Source organism: Leptosomus discolor, chromosome 1, assembly GCF_034619465.1.
Source record: "Leptosomus discolor isolate bLepDis1 chromosome 1, bLepDis1.hap2, whole genome shotgun sequence".
Lineage (NCBI taxonomy): Eukaryota > Metazoa > Chordata > Aves > Leptosomiformes > Leptosomidae > Leptosomus > Leptosomus discolor.
Genome location: NC_141391.1, coordinates 117,514,545 through 117,533,265, shown reverse-complemented (window position 1 = coordinate 117,533,265; position 18,721 = coordinate 117,514,545). Strand labels below are relative to the sequence as shown.

Here is an 18,721-nt window from a genome sequence, read left to right as displayed (position 1 = left end):
AAGAATCCTCAGTTTTTTAAAGAAAATATACTGTATTTCTAGAATTCTGTGTGGAAGGTAATGTTTCACTATTAAATCAGGCACAGTAATTTCCCAAACTGATGATTCCATGTCTGTAATTTAATGATTACTGTTGAAACATGATTCATTCTATCATCAATTTATTTTATCATCAATTCATTTAACACCAATATAGCAAGCAAGAAGAAACAATAGTTGAGGTCACCATGAAAAAACCTTCATGTAGCATGGATGCTGGCAGTTAATAGCAAGCTGAAAAGTTACATGCTTAAGTACAACCAGGGTATAGTGTCTGATGATTGAACTCAAAGAATGTCAGAGAACGCTCTGGCAGTAATACGTGAAATTAGGAAGTGTTGATTTTTTTGCTTTCCCAACAAGAGGGGAAAAAAAAAAGGCATTTTTATTGTCATAGCACTTCCAGCAAGTTGATATTAAAAAGGAGATTTCATGCCAAAGTCGGCTGTTTAATCAGATAAAGGCGGCTTTCCTATTTCCCATTGTATAGATCAAGTTGGCTACAGGAGCCACACAGAGCTTTGAGTAGCACATTTTTCCGTGAGAGCTGTATCGTTTGATCATAGCAAAGCACAAGGACTGCTGGGTAATCTGAATCTGAGCTGCAGCAAAAGGCAGCCAGGCAGCCTGCTGAGGCCAAGATAACCATGTCATCCCGGCGTCCCACAGTATTCCCAATCGCGGACCCAGGTGTGTGGGGGAGGTCACCCATCTCCATTTACAAATTTGTCATGGAGGTTTTCACATGCAGTATGTTTTCTCCAAAGCCCATCTACAACAATTTTACTATATGGTTGTTAAGGCCAGCCCCCCTGTACTGATGAAGATTCTCCTGATTGCTTTCAAAACATTGAATTTCAAACCCTTACTGTTTTGAAAAGTGATACATAGAATTTTCTATATAGGTCTTTGCAAGAGGAGAGGACACATCCTTTGTTAGTCATTTTTGTTAGAGGACAGGACACATCTAAAAAGGCGTCCCTCTGTCTGTGATGCTGTTCATAGCCTTCCCCAGCAGGCTGGAAGCAGCAAAGGGCTGCTGGATTAGGTCACCTGATATTCAGAATGATGACAGATGATAGGCTAATAGGTCAGAAGGGACCCCTGGGCCAGACCAAGTTTAGAAGCTCAGCTTTTCACCAGGTACTGTTCCCAAAACACCTTTCTGGCATTTCCAGCCTCCTAACTTTTCCACAGTACCAAGCAGCCCTTCAGGCCTCCACCTTCTTCTGTTAACTTAATTTTCAATTCTGAACCAAATTTGGTTCTGGTCTGTGAAGTAGGCGCTGCAAAGTGAGCCATCCAAGCATTTTAACTTTTCAGTGAAATCCTGTTGAAGCTGCTGACCTGAAGAAAAAAGCCCTCCAAGCTGTGGCCAAAGAAAAAAGTACCAAAACCACCACCATTAGTCCTAGCCCCTGAACAGACACAAACTCAAGCCACATCTGCCACTATATCCTGAAATGTAATCTAATTACTTCGCCATACTTCCACCAATATTGCCATTCTTTCATGCACCACCAGTACTGGTAATAACTTATAAAGACAGGTTCTAGTCTCTCAGTATAAACAAACCATGTAGAAGCCTGTAATGTGAACTAGGCACTAACGTCTACCTTGTTTTTAAATAGAAGAAACAGCGCTAATTGAGACAATTCCAATTAGCTTGTTTATCTTCCAAGTCCCAGTGGGCAAGAACATAACTGGTTCTCATAGAAGAATTTGGAGTGGAGTAAGAGCACTGAAAGTTTAGGGTGTTTCATTTAATAATTCTAAAAAAAAAATGGTTGGGGGGGTAGTGGGTTTTTTGTTGTTGCTTCCCCCCTGCAACATGTAAGAGAATGGAATGATGCTAAGGTTGAAGAAACTACAGCAGGTTCCTTTCTGATCTGTATACTGCAAACAGGCCATATGCCCATTCACTCATAAAAGAGAATAAGGGACTTGCACAGTAAAACTTATTTTTTATTTTCCCATTCCAAGTTTCCTTTTGTTTTCACACACTGAAGTTTTGTAGTGGTGATCACTTTTCCTAAGCATTCTAAAAAAATTCTACACTCCCCTTTAACTTCAGAAGAATTTGCATTGCCAAGACACCTGCAGTCCAGAGCTTTAAATTCCATATATATTCAGTCTGGTATTAACTGCCATAATACTATTCCTAAACGCAACACTCATTCATACAAACACTGCTGGGAACTGAATGATCTAATCTCCATGTGACTAAAAAGTTAAGAGTTTTGATTTAGCAATTTTTCGTGCAGTTAGGTCAGTTTGTCATTAAGCAAGCTGTTACTCCTTCTAACAGCTTAATCCTAGAATCCTGGACTAGCCCAGGCTGGAACAGACTTTGAAAGATCACCTGGTCCAATATTTTCTGGGAAAGAGAGCCTACATGAGGTTCTCTAGCACCCTGTCCAATCAAAAACCTATAAGTTTAGAAAAACCTTTATATTTCAAAAAGAACAGAAACAAAAAACCCACCTAAATTACAAAAGGCTACTCTAAGGATCACATTAAACCTAGTCTAAAGACCAAAGTATTTCGCAATCAAATCTTACCATACTCTTAAATTAGTAAAACATTCCACGTGCACGGGCATTATAGTAAGATAAACATTTACAATTTTGAAAAAGCATTTAGAGAATTTAACACAAGGTACCCCATCAAGAGCACATTTACGCTGATTAAAGAAAAAAACTACTAACTTTAAGTACAGCTGTTACCAACAAAAACCAGCAAATCTTCAAGCACAGGAGCTGTCTGCACTTAGGTAATGGGAACAGTACCTGCAAAAATATTTTGCAGTTTGTTCCCTGTTAGTAGCTCATTAACAAAAACATCTATCACATATTCTTAACTCCAGTTGCAGCATGCCAGAATTCAACTTCCATTATAAGTTTATCATAAACGACAGGCTACACGGGATATTTGTTCTTTTCTGCAGAAAGACAACTGCACCTTTGATTTTTCCTGTTACATTTTTCATCTTCCTTACACGCTGCCCATGACATCCTCTCACTTGCTAGTGGGTGCTTTTCAAGTCTCCATCTTTCTTCAGAGGAAGAAAAATGCAAAGAGGTCATTTAACTCTAACCTCACCTAAATGGATATACGCTCAAGACAATTTAATGCAAATGATCACTGCAGCAGTAAGTCACAGGAAGAAATCAGCACATCCTATGTTTTCTCCTGTTATTAGAAAGGCTTTCAGCACACTTAAAACAACAGACTTAGACCCCACCTATACATAGAAACTATCTTTGTCAGAGTAAGCCAAAGGTGAAGAACCTTTTACTTGCTGAGGCCAAAAAGAGACTTACAAAAATACCTGGCATACCACTTTAACACACTCTGCGCTATTCACTGATAATGTAGTCAGATGGCCCAGAAGTCTCAAGCAACCTTTGAGTTAAGCCAATAAGCCAGCTCTAAACAGACACACAGTTATGTCAACAGAAGAAATGCAGTCTAGTTAAACTCAATGTTTTTATTGGCATTTTTACTGGGGCTAAATTTGGAAGTTATATCACTTTAAAAATACAGGAAAAATGCTAAACATTTCTCTTTGACTAACAGAAGGTAATGGAGGACAGGGTAAGAGTACGCACTGAACAGTCAGCTCTGCTACCTGTGAAATGGAGGTGCACAACCCGGTGATGAATGGAAGTGCTCAGAGAGCAGAAAACAGCTGACCATTTCCGAAGGCTGATGGGCAGGAAGTTTCCTGGTACAATTTGCAGGTCAACAAACCCTTGAAAAGAGATTAAGAAAACATTTCACCTGCTTTGGAAGAGAACAGGACTACGAAAGGCAAGCCAGAATTTGAAAAAATTATTCTGGGAGAAAAGACGTAACAGGACACTGCTACTCTCACATTTTCAGTTTTAAAAGCACACACATTTCTCTCAGCTGAAAAGAATCACATCCAAGCGATTAAAAAAAAAAAACCAACTATTTATTTCCCTCTTCATTCCTATCAGTAAACTTTTTGGGGCAGCTGAAACAGGTCCAGATAAATAAAAATGCAAGGTCTCCGTTTCCCAGACTTTAGGGGTAAATTTAAAAGTAAGCAGTAATTAGGTTTACTTTGAGAGAGAGATCTGGATCATATTAGTCACCATTATCACATAATAAACAAGTCACCGTATCACGCTTAGATGCTTTTTGGTTTGCTAGCAAGATCTGAAGAAAACTGAGAATAAAGATAAAATACACTGCAGTGAAGTCACTGTACTGAATTCATGACATCATAATTGTTGCCATGGCAACTAGCTAGTACCAAGCACAGAATACTGCCTTCACTGCAGAATCAAGGAGCACCTGTGCCGCCACAAAAGAAATGTTCTTATTCAAACACAAATCTAGTCAACAACACAGGAAATAAGATATTACTGTAAGTAAATTGCCTTTTCAATACCTCTTATTTTGTCCACCTGGTGAGAGATTTTTTTAAACACTCAGGCACACATAACGAGGTCTGATAAAGTAGACATGTGATAAAAAGAGTCTAATTGAAAAAATGATGGTTTTCTTCCCCAGCGTTCCTCAATGTTTCCAGTACAGAGTAGTAATTCTCTTTGTGCTTTCCTCTCCTGTGCATATGACGGCAGTCATACACAACAAACCTCTGTTCATGCACAAAACAGAGGGCAAAAACTCCAAAGGAGAAAAAAACGTTTTCCAGTTCTTATTTCAACAAGCCAGACAGATAGTTAAACTGGAACTGTCACACAGCAGCAGAACTAATTGATAAAGAACATATTCCACATTTAGAGCCCATAACCCCTTTTGTTTAAGGGCTGCCCCAGCAGGGCCTTCAAACACCAGTCGTGCATTTTGCATGCACTCACTAAATGTAATGCTTCAAATCTGCAGGGCTCTGAGAACAGCCCAAGAGTAGCTTTCTTGTAAATAAAAATGCCATCCCTTTTCATCTAAACAGTCCTCTTTTACGTGAGGAATACCTGCTATTCCCAGCTCCTCACAATTCACAAATATAAAAGCTTCAGAAATTATATGTTTAAAAAAACCCAACTAAGCAGTTGACAATTTATTGGGTCACAATTTGGTTTGTGACTAACCGTTAAATATCAAATGCACAAACGCCTCATTTGATGTTGCAATCTCAAATATTTGTTGAAATAAATCACTATTACAAAGGCACACGAAGGAAAACACACCTGAAAATTAACTTCTTTGTATTAACTTGCTAAATAAAAAAAGTCAGAGCTGTAGGTCCATAATACCAGATAGTGTTTCACAGTTCAACCTTAGAGTTGATTAGCACCAAGTAAATTGTTTCAAAACAAGTTTTAACAAACAGACCACACTACATAGTAAAGTATAAATTACATTTATTTACTACCTGAATGGTTCTTAACAAGCAATCTATAAATTATTGCTAGACCAGAGAACATTTCCACACCACCATGTGTAATTAGTCAATGTGTGTAAACAGTTTCAGCATCATTGATGGGTTTTTTTCAGCTTTTAAGAAAACAAACTACATCCTAGTTACCAATTAAACAACAGCACCACATTTCTATATTGGCTTCATGCCTTTGTTGGACACTTTATTGCTCTCAAGTACACTGATTACACCAAAACCAAAGGACAGAAGTACTGAAGTAACCTGCCTCCCCAGACCCTGTTCTCTTTGTGAAGACTGTCTCAACAAATGAGTACTATACAAAGTAGAGAATAGAAACAAACAATAAAACTGGGAGTTTTGGATACAGATGATTAGTAGACAGCTGTATCCCACGTGTTTCTGTCTTCAATGTTCTCCTAATATCATTTCACACAACCAAGAATGATGATGCCATGAAAATGCCCAGTTTAACTAACCTTCCACAGTATGAAGTGTAGTTGGGAAATGACTGTAGTTGACAACACATTCTAAGAAAATTGTTGAGCACCTCAATCTACTCCCTGCCACTGAAAAGTAAAGAAATGAACAATCTTCCATGTTTTTAAAAAGCTTAGGAACAGGTGCTGCCTTTGGTGATAACAACTTGTGTATGCAAGCATATATGCTAATACACCAAATACAGTTAATAGCTGCCACAAACTCAGAAAACTGAAAGAAGCAAGCTGATAAAACCTCAAGCAAGTTATGTCAGAAATGCAGAGTTCTCAACTTCTCTGCAATTCAGAGTATAAATTTCTTGAAGTGTCTGTATTACACAATTCGTAGACCTATTTGTGATGTAAATACAGGACAAATGTCAATGACATTCCCTTCCTCATTAGTAAACACAGCATTTCTAGCTCTAACCCACACAACATGAAATCACTACTTAATAAGTAATGAAAAAAGACCTCTGTGCCTGCAGTTAATTTTGCTTTTTGAAAGACTGACAGGTTAACTGATCCCTTAAGCAACTAATGTGTCTTCTCCGAGTGCATATGGGAAACTATGGATTGTCTCAAGACATTAGAGGTCTTTTTACAAAACTTTTAAATGAACTTGTTGAATTAGGTTTTCCCTAACAGTCCTTCTGTTCGACTGTTAAGTCTAACTTTTGTTTATGTTAACACTAGATAGGAGAATGAGAAGATAGAAGTGCTGGCGCATGTTTGTACATGGTATTTTTTCTTGTATTATTCATTTATCAATATTATAACGGAAGCAACAGCGGAAAATTTTCTGCTAGGGTCTTTAGAGGTGCCCACAACACTTGCAAACCCGACTAGAGACACCACAACACAAAGAAACACTACCTGTCCCTGCTTTCTCCCCCAGCAAACCAAGCTGAGAAAGGCTAGGGGATTTAAGATGCCAAACAACTATTCTAACCCGTTATGCCTTTATTCAGACTTCCTCATAGCAAATCCTTTCCACTGTTGCAGAGTTTGTAATCTACAACTACAGAAAACTTAAGTGTATAAGCAATTCAGCTGTCAGTTTAGAAATAGTTGTGTGTATTATGGATATTATTTAAATGTGTCACACGACGTGCCTGGATCTACTTTCAATCTTAACTACATTGAGAACAATATTAATGAAATAGTTTTTCCCAACACGGGCATGCCTGAAGTGTGTTCTCAGAAGATTTTAGGGCACTAGGCTTTAGTCAGTCCTTAGTATATTTGGAACAAGTCCCTTCTGCACCACTGAACTGAACCATATAAGGTGTAACCATGTTGCAACTAGGTTCCAAACCAAATTAAATCACAGTACCATAAAACACAACACTTTTATCTCTCAGAACTGAGAGGAGATATTCTTTACAATGCCATTGTTTCCCACTGTAACGAGAAAAGCAATAGTCTTGAAATAAAATGAACTCAAAAATTATACAGATTTCTGCAGTCCCTGTCTGTAGGATAGTTCTCAAACATGCTCAAGACCCTCAGTGGGTCTTAAGGAGTTAAGAATCCACTCAGTTGTGGATCTTTTCCATGAAGTAGTAACAGAGACTGGATTTTTAACACCCACCCTCTAATCTTCCCCTTGTCTTCACAAAGTAAGAGAGCAAAAGGAGCTTCCAGTTCTCTAGTTGCCTGGTAGGGAATGAGAAATTAGTAGGAAAGCCCTTGGAGCAACTCCCCAGTTGTTTCCCAGAGCTGGAAATGTGCAGAGCAGACAAGGAACATCATCTTTCCTGAACTCTTTTATGGTGGTCCTCAGCACTTCAGGATTGGAAAAGAACCACGTACAAAACAAGATGGACTGAGAAATAGGTGGGAAGGTGTTTTCTCTTTGTCTGAAAGAGAATACCAAAATCACCATACTGGCTCTGACCAAAGATCTACCTGACCCTCCTCAAACAGCAGACACCTAGGAAAGAATGTAAAAACAGGGTAAGCACAGGGATAGCACCTTTGATTACATTCCCAAATGCCAAGAATTTGCAGCTCAGCACTTGCCTGAGCCAGAGGTGAAGAGCAACATGCAACTTAAGATTGCTTAGCCTTTCTTTGTACAACCTTACACGCACTGAAAATGAAAAAGGGTAAGCAGCAAAGGTCAGTTTAAAACCAGATACATGAAAAATTTCTGCAACTTTAGAAGATTTGTTTCTTTGCAAAACTGAGTAAAATCAACTTTGGAAAACGACCCGACTTTCTAGTTTACACTTTTCCACCTGATGTGTCCTCATTTGAGAGCCTGGACTAAAAGTCTGTCCTACAACTACTGCTACTTCAACATGTTTTTCCAGAGCAGTGGTTGACAAAATTTGACAGGCAGAAGCACAGCCTGGCAGCTGACAGCTTCTTCCTTACTTTGGCACACCCATCCTAACCAAAGAGAAGCTATGCTGGCAGTAACGTAAGAGTTGGATAAAGGTTAGCAATGATGTGATTCAAACAACTTGCTGTGTGAGACAGTGTGACTGATTTGAAGTCAGAAGCTACCAGACCTTGGACTAAATAAATACGCAGAAGAGCAAGTTCTCAACTGTTCTGAAAGATACTCTTAAGTTCCCAAGTTTAGCTAGCGTTGTTGCCATAAGCTGTCTGAAGTAACTCTATTCTGACTGAAATGGAACAGCAAGTAAAGATAATCTTATGATAAAGTCCATTTACGGGAAATGACTTGTAAATCGCATGCTTCACTTGAGATACTGGAAATACTTATAACAATTTACATTGTGTAGTTCGGATCAGCATAAATTCAATAAAAACAGAAAAGTAACACTGGAAAGTTCAATAAAACCTGGAAAGGACCATGTCTTCCTAACACTGAGAACAGACACCCTCACTCAGAAACAAACATTACAAGTGGCAAGTTACTGCTCCCTTTGCCCTCCCACCTCCGGTTTCTCCACACAACCCCAACCCATTTCTGCCAGAAGCTAGGGGACAGTTTTATACAGACTCTGTCAAAACAGACAATAGTCCAGAAAGTGATGGCCCAATACTCTTCCTGCTTATGTTGCCACTTCTTTTTGGCAGCAGCCCACCCTTAAATTGGATTAAGTGTAACATGAACTGTATCCTCAGGTATGATGACAAAGCAACTCAGACAATCCCTCACTCACAGATTTCAATCAGAATTATCTGGGCCACTTTAGGCAGCTTAGATCACAGTCTTTACTAACCCAGCTAATTTTAACTGAAATGGATTAGACAGTACCTGAATGGGAAGACCCACCAATAGGTGCAGGGGAACAGGAAACTCCAACAGTCAGAAGCAGTAATGTCTTCTACTGCTACAATCAGATCTAAAAGTGTCCCCAGCCCAATCTTTCTAGTCCTTTTTCTAAAGCATGTACGCATGCAGGTGCAGGTGTGCGTACATGCATTGGAGGATGGGGTAGGAAACATTCCCAGAGGAGCTGGTAGGGAGGGGAGGTAGCTTTTGCTGGCATATCCATATCTTTGCAGTCTTAGAAATAAGCAAGTTGAAATATCTATTTAAACCTATATTTGAAAATTCAAATAAAAGCAATAACCTACTAAAGATCAGCAGCTAAAAAACAAAATTATGAACAATTAGAAAGGTATCTTTGCAACAAGATTCCTGGAAGAAACTTGAATCTCATTTCTCATTCAGTAGACTGCATTAACTAATAATGTAGAATTGTGATTCATCAAACATCTGAGTCATTTCTACCTGTATTCACTGCATACTACTCCCCCTCAGCTATATCCAAGTAGTATAAAGCTACAACTTCACTCTGGTATGGTCAGGCACAAATTACTAAGTCACATGGTATTTTTCAAATAAAACTGGATCATCCAAAGGACAAAGAGAACAAATAGCAAAGGAGCTCACCGCAAAAAGGACGGTGACTTCCTACTAGCCCTTAAAGAAAAGGAGGGGAAAAAAGCAAGCTAGCTGCACCTCCAGCCTGATTCAACATTTTTTTTCTACGCTTAAAAATAAGTCTTCAACCATATTTACTGTTTTAGTAACTTAGCTGTTCATATCTTCCTTTTCAAAAACTTCATGCCCTGTCATACAGTGTCAAACATGTATATACGTTACTTCATTTCTATGCAGCCAAAACCGATTGCTGGAGGGGAGGGCGCAAATAACGGGAACTATGAGCAAAAGGTTTCTTGTCACAATATCACGATTGTGGTGTGGTTTTTTAAAATTGCTTTACAGGGATATCAGTCCAAAATTTAGCTGAAGTAAGAGCATCTGTAATTTCCCAAGTAATTTTGCCAATGTCCTTTCCAGCCACAGTCCTTTTTAGAGAGGTATCTTGCTGCAAGCAGCACTAAAATGGGAGCTACTTAAAAGGTCTCATCCACAATTTTTATTTAAGAGTTTCTGCCGTGGCTACCATTAGTGAAACCACACCTACGACAGCACAAACTATGTCAGCATCTATGGTTTCTAAGCCACTCTCTTACTTATATGCAGTTTCATCACCAGCTTCAGTGATCCATGTACAGCCTGCTGCTAGAACAGGAGGTCCAGCATAGTGCCCATGGCTATACATACCCATTGCTTCCCTTGGGCCAGTACCATTTTAGATCAACTTGAGTTCACCAGCCCAATCAACCATGGTTTCACAGTGGCTTATGTCAATCTAAAAGCAAAGCTATACAACACAACTAAGCTAAGAAGAATGCCTGCTGCTGCTTTTGAGAAAAGGAAGCTTCATTACTTTTCCATCCTTCCCCCTTCTCCACTTTCCCTCACACGGTTCTACCCTCTTCTCTTGCACTCAGAGGTCTTTGTTGAACCAATTTCAACTCACAAACCCAAGATCTAAAATGATTACGGGCTAGTTTTCCACCAGGTTAGCAAGTTAAGCTAGAGCATCCTGGAAACCAGTAAGTTGTAGGACAGGTGCCAAGTAAGTGGCAGGATCACATGGCTCAGAGTATGACTCCCCCTTTACGCCAACAGGAAAGCCATCAGAGAGAACAAAATTATGAGAGGACTTGGATCAACACATGTGCTTCTTGTTCCCTTCCTTGATTGGTACTGCTATTTGTCTAATCTCATTGTAAGCCAGTTCAGAGAGCTAAACCAACAAAAAAACTATTCATTATTTTTGGCAAGGCTTGTTTTCTGCCAATTTAATTCCCTGAACTAGCTCAGCAAAGGAACCAGGCAAGCATCTGCACCAGTGCATAGAAGGGGGTGGGAACACACAAGGAGATGAGGACAGGCTCGGGCTGATTTAAACTGTCATTGAACTGCATACCCTACAGCAGATCTACATCACACTGTAGTTAGAACTGACAGTAATCTGTGCCTTTACAACAGGAGGCCTCCATTGCTGATGAGAGTACACCAAGAGCACCAGCACAAACATCCTAAGCAAAGTTTAATGTGGGCACAAGCTTGGATGATTACATGTAAAAGCAGAAGAATCATAGTACTCTTACCTTCAGAAATATTACAAAACATTAGCTAATTATTCCCCTGCAAAAATGTGCCCTATAATTCCCATTCCACAAATTTAGCCCAGAACAGCAAAGCAAGCAAAACTAGTGACCAACTCAGGATTGGAACCCAGTAAATCCTCTATACCAAACCAACACTTCATCACTCAACTGTGTTGTTTATTAACCCTAAAATAATTCAATTAGCCAGTAGCAGTCTATAAAAAACCTCCTTGTGCAAAGACTTTGTAATGCACTATACAGCTCTTAATTTATAACACAGTTACGTTAACAAATGTGGATATTTCCTAGCTGGCTGTGAAATAAGAAACTAGGGAAAGGAATAATACTGAGATCTTAAATAATTATTTCCTTTTCTACAGAGAAAAATAAGTGCACATGAAACAGCATGAGGGCCTATTCACACAATTCAAGAAATATAATGTGAAGAACTATAGAAAGGAAAATACATCTACATACATGGGTTTTTTCTCAGATTAGCAATTGTCAAACTGTTTTGAGTGAAATACAAGCAATTACTTAATATGCAGTAACCAAGACCGGGATCTTCCCTTAAATTTATCTCCCCCGCTCAGTCCAACAAATCCCACGCTTAACTGTATTACAATGCAGTACATTAGCGAAAGGGGTGGGAAAATTTGTTCACACAGAAGCAAATCTCTACAGTAGTAAACAGACGAAGCTGTAAGCGTATCCAGCAAGACGAGACAGTCTTTTCATTCACATACTAGTTTAAGCACTCAAACCAAGCATATCACATTTGGGACACTGAACTCAACTTTCTTCAACACCTTCTTTTGACAACAGCTTTGTCACAGAGACTGAAAATACGTACGTCATAAAAGACAGTCATTTGCCAGGACTGTCACTGATTCTCTCAAGATAAAAATAATAAAGCTGTAAGTGCAAGTAGCAGAGGCTGCCTAATTGTCAGCTGTGTAAAATACCAGTATCAAGATTACTGTCCTACAGGCAACAACAGTTTGAGGAGAATCAAAAATAATGCTGGAGAAAAAGTAAGAAAGATAACTGACTAGATTTGTACATTAAAAATCTGTAATTAGTTTTGAAGGCTTGAACTCCAGAGGAGCCAACATTGAGGAAAGCAAATGAAAACTTACTGCATGCTACAAAAAACTGCTGCAAATTTGCCAGAGAACCAGGAGAGAAAATCAACATGTCTATGGAGCAGATGAACACTATTTAACAGAAAGAAGCTGGATGACACATCAACCAAACACAAACATTCTGGACAGCATGGACAGAACATTTACCCCAAAACTCTTTGCATCCCTGAACATCTGAACATAAAGAGCAAAAATGTGCTACTCTAAATGTGGAATTTACCACTTGAAATCTGAAAAAGATTATTTAAGTGACAATGGCATTCAAAATTTCATTTATCTGGGCAATACATTATTAAGGTTGAGCAGAAGTAGGAATAACACTTTTTCACAGCTCATAAGAGACTTTTAACACAAAATACGTCAGTGTCTCCTAGGTTTAAGGGACAGACCAAGTTGAAGGCTACCTCACTGATTCCATCAAGTGAGGCAACTCCAGACATCATCACCATTACTTGCTAAGACAAGCATTCAGAAGCTATCCACGTTCAGCATCAGGAAGTCAGTATTAACACTTACTACTTGAATTACTACTGCAGGCTAATCTTTGAGAAATTGTTAGTGACAGCAAACCTGAGATTTTTTCCTCCTCTTAAAATGACAAGAGTGGGAAGCTCAGATTCTTCCCCCTTCCTTCTAGGAAGTGAGGAGTAAGCTTTAGCTCCTCTAATTGTGAAATCACCCTACTGAGACACACCTTCCCAATTCTGCACCACGTGCAGCAGCATGGCTACTGACAGCTTAGCCTATTTTCCAACCAGCTGTTAGACCGGTAAGTTTCGGTCAGTTTTGAAAAAGAAAAAAAAAATAATAGAAGAGACAAAAAGGCAGAGCCACCTTGATAACTGAGCAGAGGTAATCACGCAGTGGAACTATTTCATAGGGAGGACAAGCCTTCCTCCTTCTGTCCCTAATAAAATAAAAGCTGAAAGGACAGCCAAAATAGGAGAACATATTCCCCTGGTAATAATTAGGAAGCACTGCAGCAGTAGCACAAGCCTTCACTCTCACCACAGCCAGGCAATCCACAGGGCAGAAAAAAAAAAAAAGGTTTCTTTTACTCTCCCACCCACCACCGACAAGGAAGGTCCAAGAAGCAGCTTAAAATCTGACACCCACCAGTGAAACTAATATAAAAAGTCCTTACTCAAGACTGAAGAGCAATACCCACGCACTAGTCTCAGCACCCTCCGACAAGTGAAGATGATGCCAGGGTTTGGGAAAAAGGGCTTCCCACTAACATGTTGCCTATGGGCTTTGCTGATGAAGACTCATTTCTATCCACATCACGTTCCACTAAAATTTTAAGCTACAACACAGGCACGTGAATATATGTTTGAGAGAAATACATCTGTATTTTGGCATGTAAATACCTAACTCAGAGTTATAAACCCTCGCTCAGTCACAAGACTGCATAAGGCCACTGTCCAGTATTGCATTCTATAAAAATTACTAAAACATCAGTGACAAAGAAATTTTGTTTGCAAGATGAGATGTACATTTTTATCATGCTGGATAAAATATCTACAGTCTCAGCAGTGGTTAAATTGCTGCTATAAAGGAAATTGTCCTCAGATAAATGGTTTCCCTATGAGAAGGTTTCAGTGCTACACCTCACCCCAGGTCAATAAATCAAATTAACTGCACCTTGTCCTCTGGCCAATGACATCATCGGCTTGACCACATCTTGTGAAGCGAGTGCAAAAACATATGCTATTTAAGGCATGAAATCATATTACTGCTTTTTGTCCAGCCAGCCTTGTGCTGTTGGTCTGTGAAACAGTCAGTCACCTGAACAGTCTCATTACTGCTTCTACAGATTTTTTTCTTCTAGTATTCAAGGCCTATCTTCACCAAGGGTGAAGAAAAAGGATAAACAGTCTGAGTCATTATTTTTTAAATCAGAATGCTTTCATTAGCTGCAGCGTAGTATTTTGTGACAAATTAAATTTAGAACCAAACTACAAAATAGGCCGTCTGCATTTGTATGTGAACTCTCTTCCTAGTCATGTTTCAACAATGTTTACATGCTAATCTGGCACTGCTGTTAGGTCCTTTTTCTCCACAGGGTGAAACAATGGTCACTAATGAAAACCTACAGTTTTATCTGAAACTCATCCTTGCATAAATATTTTCTTTTTTAAATTACTGCCTCTTTCTAATAAAGTAGTCCACTTGTTTTCTAAGTGGACTAATATCTGGTTTAAAACTGATCGACTCCAGATAATTCAAGATGATTAATTTCAATTTTCACTTGGTGTTCTTATAACACAATCACAGAAAACTTATCTTCCTTTCTAGATGCTGTACTGCCTAGCAGTATCTTCTGTCTTGAAAGCAAGGCTAAATGAAAGAAAAAAAAAAACACAAAAAACCACACAAACAACGCAGAACAGTCAAAGATACAAGCAGCAACAAAAAGCACCTGACACACTGCACTGTTAAACTGTATCCACATTAAGCAAAAAGAAGGTGCATAAGATTATCTTCAATGTATTCAATTCTGTTTGTGTTCAGAGGGAGAAGGAAAGCTGTTCAGATTTTGAGTGTGTCTTCTATAGCTTTCTCAGTGCCAGGAAACGTAAATTAGAAGCAACTCTCCTTTAAGGAAAAAAATCAAGGACAAAGAGACCAAAAATGCCCAAGCCTCTGAAAAGCAGATATGAAAGGAACAGTTTTACAGTCTTGAGTTGCTATAAATTAAAAATAAGCTCCTTTTTTAAAAGACATGAGTGTTTGAGAATCTATGAGCAGATCTGATGCTGTTCAAGCCCCAGGAGGGTTTTGTTTTTGCTGGCAGGGGTGGAGTGGAGATGGAGGGGGGGGGGGGGTCATTTTGGTTATTAGTAAATAAATCAAGCAGCAGAGAGTGAGGCCTAGACGCCTGCCAGAGAAGCCAGGGCCTAGCTCTCCCCCCTCCTCTCCTCACACAGCCTGGGTTTGATCTCGGGGCCCTGTGGGTTGCCAAGAAAATTTAAAAAAAGCAAGAGAGCGAGAAAGAAGAATCATATTGAACCACAAAAGCACATGGGGCGAATGTAAAATATAAACACGGCGTTGGGCTCTGAGTGGCTGTTATTAAAGGTTTGAATTACTAAACATGAGAGGCGGGGAAAGCCAGGCGGCCATTTCAATAATATAAACCTCCCCGAATTAGACATTATTCAAATGAGAAGGAGAGAGGGAGAGAGAGAGAGAGCGCGCGCGCGACGGAGAGGGACGGGACCCGCACCCCCAGTGCCAGCCCACCGGGGCTGCCAGCACCACCAGCCGCCCCTGCCCCAGCACCCAGGGCGAGGGGACGTGGGTTCGGTGCCCAGCACCCAGGGGGCCTGCCCCGGGGCCGCAGCACCCTGCTCCTCCAAGGCCTCGGGGCTGCAGAAACAAGAGGGCAAAGGGGGAGAAGGGCAAACGCTGCCGGGGCAAATCCAGCTTTCGGGGGTGCAAACACGCGGCCTCTCCCATCGGAGAGGGGCACGGAGAAACTCTGCCCGCACACCCCTCAAGTCACCCCACATTGAACCTGGCCTTTATTGGGGGGAAGCTTTAAATAAAAAGCCAAACCACGCTCTCGTCCTACCCCTCCCCGAGGCCATCCGCACCCATCCACCCCATGCCTGCAGGCCCCGGGCTCTGGGGAAATAACCCTGGCCGGGGGGGATGAAGGGCGGGGGGGGGGGGGGGGGGTAATGAGGAAACCAAGTCTTTCTCCCTCACCCGGCCCCACGGAGGGGCCAGCACCCCCGACCCCCTCCGTCCTGCCGCCACCGTGACGGCGGGGGGACCCTGCCCCACTCGGGGGGCCGCCCGCCTCCCCCGCAGCCCGGCAGGCCGTGCCCGCTCCCGCGGCCCCCACCGGGACCGCTCCAGCAGCAATTCCCCCCCTCCATGAATATGTAAAGCAGCTTTTATTGTGGGCGTGCGGGCCCGGGGGGGGGGAGGAAGCCCGGCCAGGTGGCGGCTAACCACCTCCGACCGCTTTTGGGTGCGGGGATGTCTCCCCACACTCCCGGCTCCCCCCCCCCCCCCCCCCCCCCCGCGCCACCGACTCCCCACCCCGACCCCACCGCCTCTCCGTTGCGCCGCCGCCGCCCGCGCCGCCGCCCCCCATCGCCCCGCTGCCTGCCCCGGCGCCGGTGCCCCGGCGTGCAGGCGGGTACGAGTGCGGCTCCGTGTGAGGGAGCGAGCAGGCGGGCGGGCGAGGGAGGGAGCGTGTGTGTCTGTGTGTGTCTGTGTGTGTGTGCGTGTGTGTGTCTCCCCGCACGGGGAGGCTGCTTTCCGTCTTCCCCCCCCCCCCCCCCCCGCTCCCTCCTGTGCCGTTAATTATAATAATCCTGAGTACTAATAAATTATGCTAAGCGGGGCGGGCGAGCGGCGGGGGGGCCGCGTGTGCGAGTATGAATATGAATATGTAAAATGCAGTAATGATTACCTGCCGCTGCCGCCACCGCCGCCGCCGAACTCTCATCTTGACTCGCTGCTCCTCCGTCCGCCATTTTGAATATTTTAACCAAAATCGGCCGCCCGATAAACCCTCCCTCGCTCCCGGCCCCCCTCCCTCCTCCCCTCCCCCCGCCGCGCGCCGCCCTCCCCCCGCTGCCCTACTGCGCAGCCGCCAACCGACTGCGCCGCGGCCTCGCTCTGCGCCTGCGCAAGCGTCCCTCGTCTCTCCCCTCCTCCCCCGCCCTCCCCGGACGCTTTTCCCGTCGAGCGTGAGGTGCGCCGCCGCGCATGCGCCGAGTGAGGGGGCTCGCTCGCTCGCCCCCTCCCCGGACAGCTGTCGCGCGGCACTGCGCAGGCGCGCGGCGGCCCTCCCCTCACCTCTGGCCGAGGGCTCGTTAACGTGTAAACCGTCGCTCCGCGCGCGCTAGCGTTTTAGTTGCCCCCCCGCCCCCTCGCTGCGGGCCCGCGCGCCGCTGTGCTGGGGGGAGGGGGTGCGGGCGCTTGCGCACTGGGGCTCCCGGGGGGAGCGGGGTGGGCTGCGCCCCCCGGGGGACTGTGGGGGATGGCGGGGGGACGGGGCGCCCCGGCCACCCCCCACCCACCTCCCCCCGCGGAGCCAGGCTGCCCGCCGCCGGCTGAGCGGGCTTGGGGGGGGAGTCCCCTCGGCGCCGGGGGCATCTCGGCGGAGCGAAGGCGGCGGCGGGGCCGGCACAAGCGGCGGGGAGGAGCCGCTCTCAGGCGAGGGGGCACTGCCAGCCCTGCCGAGCACAGCCGGCGTTAACCGTTCAGCCGCCGGGCCCGGGGGGAGTAGGAGCGCAAATAGTTAACCGGGGCAGTAAACCGGAGGCAACTAGATGGCCACACCTGCAGATGCGGCCGTTGCACGGAAAGGGCGTTTCGAGCAGAACTGTGTCTACCCGGGGCTGTGCCAGTGTACCCATCGTAACAGGTACTGCCCGAGCTCAGGGCAGAACTAGTCCCTTACCAATGAGAGGGAAATGCATACAGAGAAAATGAAATGACAGAACCTGCAGCTGCCCTTGGAGGAGGGCACGTGAGTGGTGGTCTGGTTTTCCTTCAGAAAAGAGCAATTGCAAGAAAGCAATTGTCTGTTAAGAAATCCACTGTAACGTGCTCCTCGTTCTGGGCAGGACAATGCACTTGGGGGTCTTTCTCAAGTATTTTTACTCTCTTCCACTTCCTCATCAAATTTGACTAACCTGAAAGGGAGTCGGGCTTCATGCCTCCGTCACTAAAAAGGAGTGTAGTAAACAATAAAAGACAAGAGGGACCAACAAATCAAATCACCTTTAGATCCAAAACTTCCAAATTGGGACTGGCAGAGTGTCAAAACTTTGCTGATTCTTTTCAGATTTGTCAGAGTAAAAATAAAACTTGCTTACATTCTTCACCTTAATATTGCATAAATACACATTATCCCTGAGCTTTGTTGTACATCCATGAAAAGAAGAAGCGGACAGTGGTATAGAGTGGCATTCACTAAGGACTCGGTCTTAACGTTTTCCAAGATTCTAATGAGTCAGAGTCCAAGCTGGATTGTCTGGGGCTCAAAACCTCGTGGAATAAGAGAAACTGGCAAGGATGCATTCTTGCATGCTGTTGCTGAAGAAATTAGGAGTCCTATCAGAGGCAGTCACTAGATATTTTTGAATTGGTAGGGAAGAGACAAGAAGGAAAGGCTGAAGGAGGGAGGCAGCAGGGTTCCTCTCCAAGAGCTGAATCAGGAAGGTGCTTTTGACATTTTTATGTAAAAATAAGTTCCTCTGATAATGGGA

The 18,721-nt window shown here is 43.2% G+C and overlaps 1 protein-coding gene across 1 annotated transcript in view; it reads right to left on the bottom strand.

The window, feature by feature from the left end:
• POU2F1 (POU class 2 homeobox 1) overlaps positions 1-16,950 on the bottom strand; it is a 109,113-nt gene extending 92,163 nt beyond the window's left edge. The window contains exon 1 of the mRNA XM_086463171.1: positions 16,915-16,950. The gene's annotated coding sequence lies outside the window, so the exon portion shown is untranslated. The remainder of the gene's footprint in view (positions 1-16,914) is intronic.
• Positions 16,951-18,721: the final 1,771 nt, after the last annotated feature.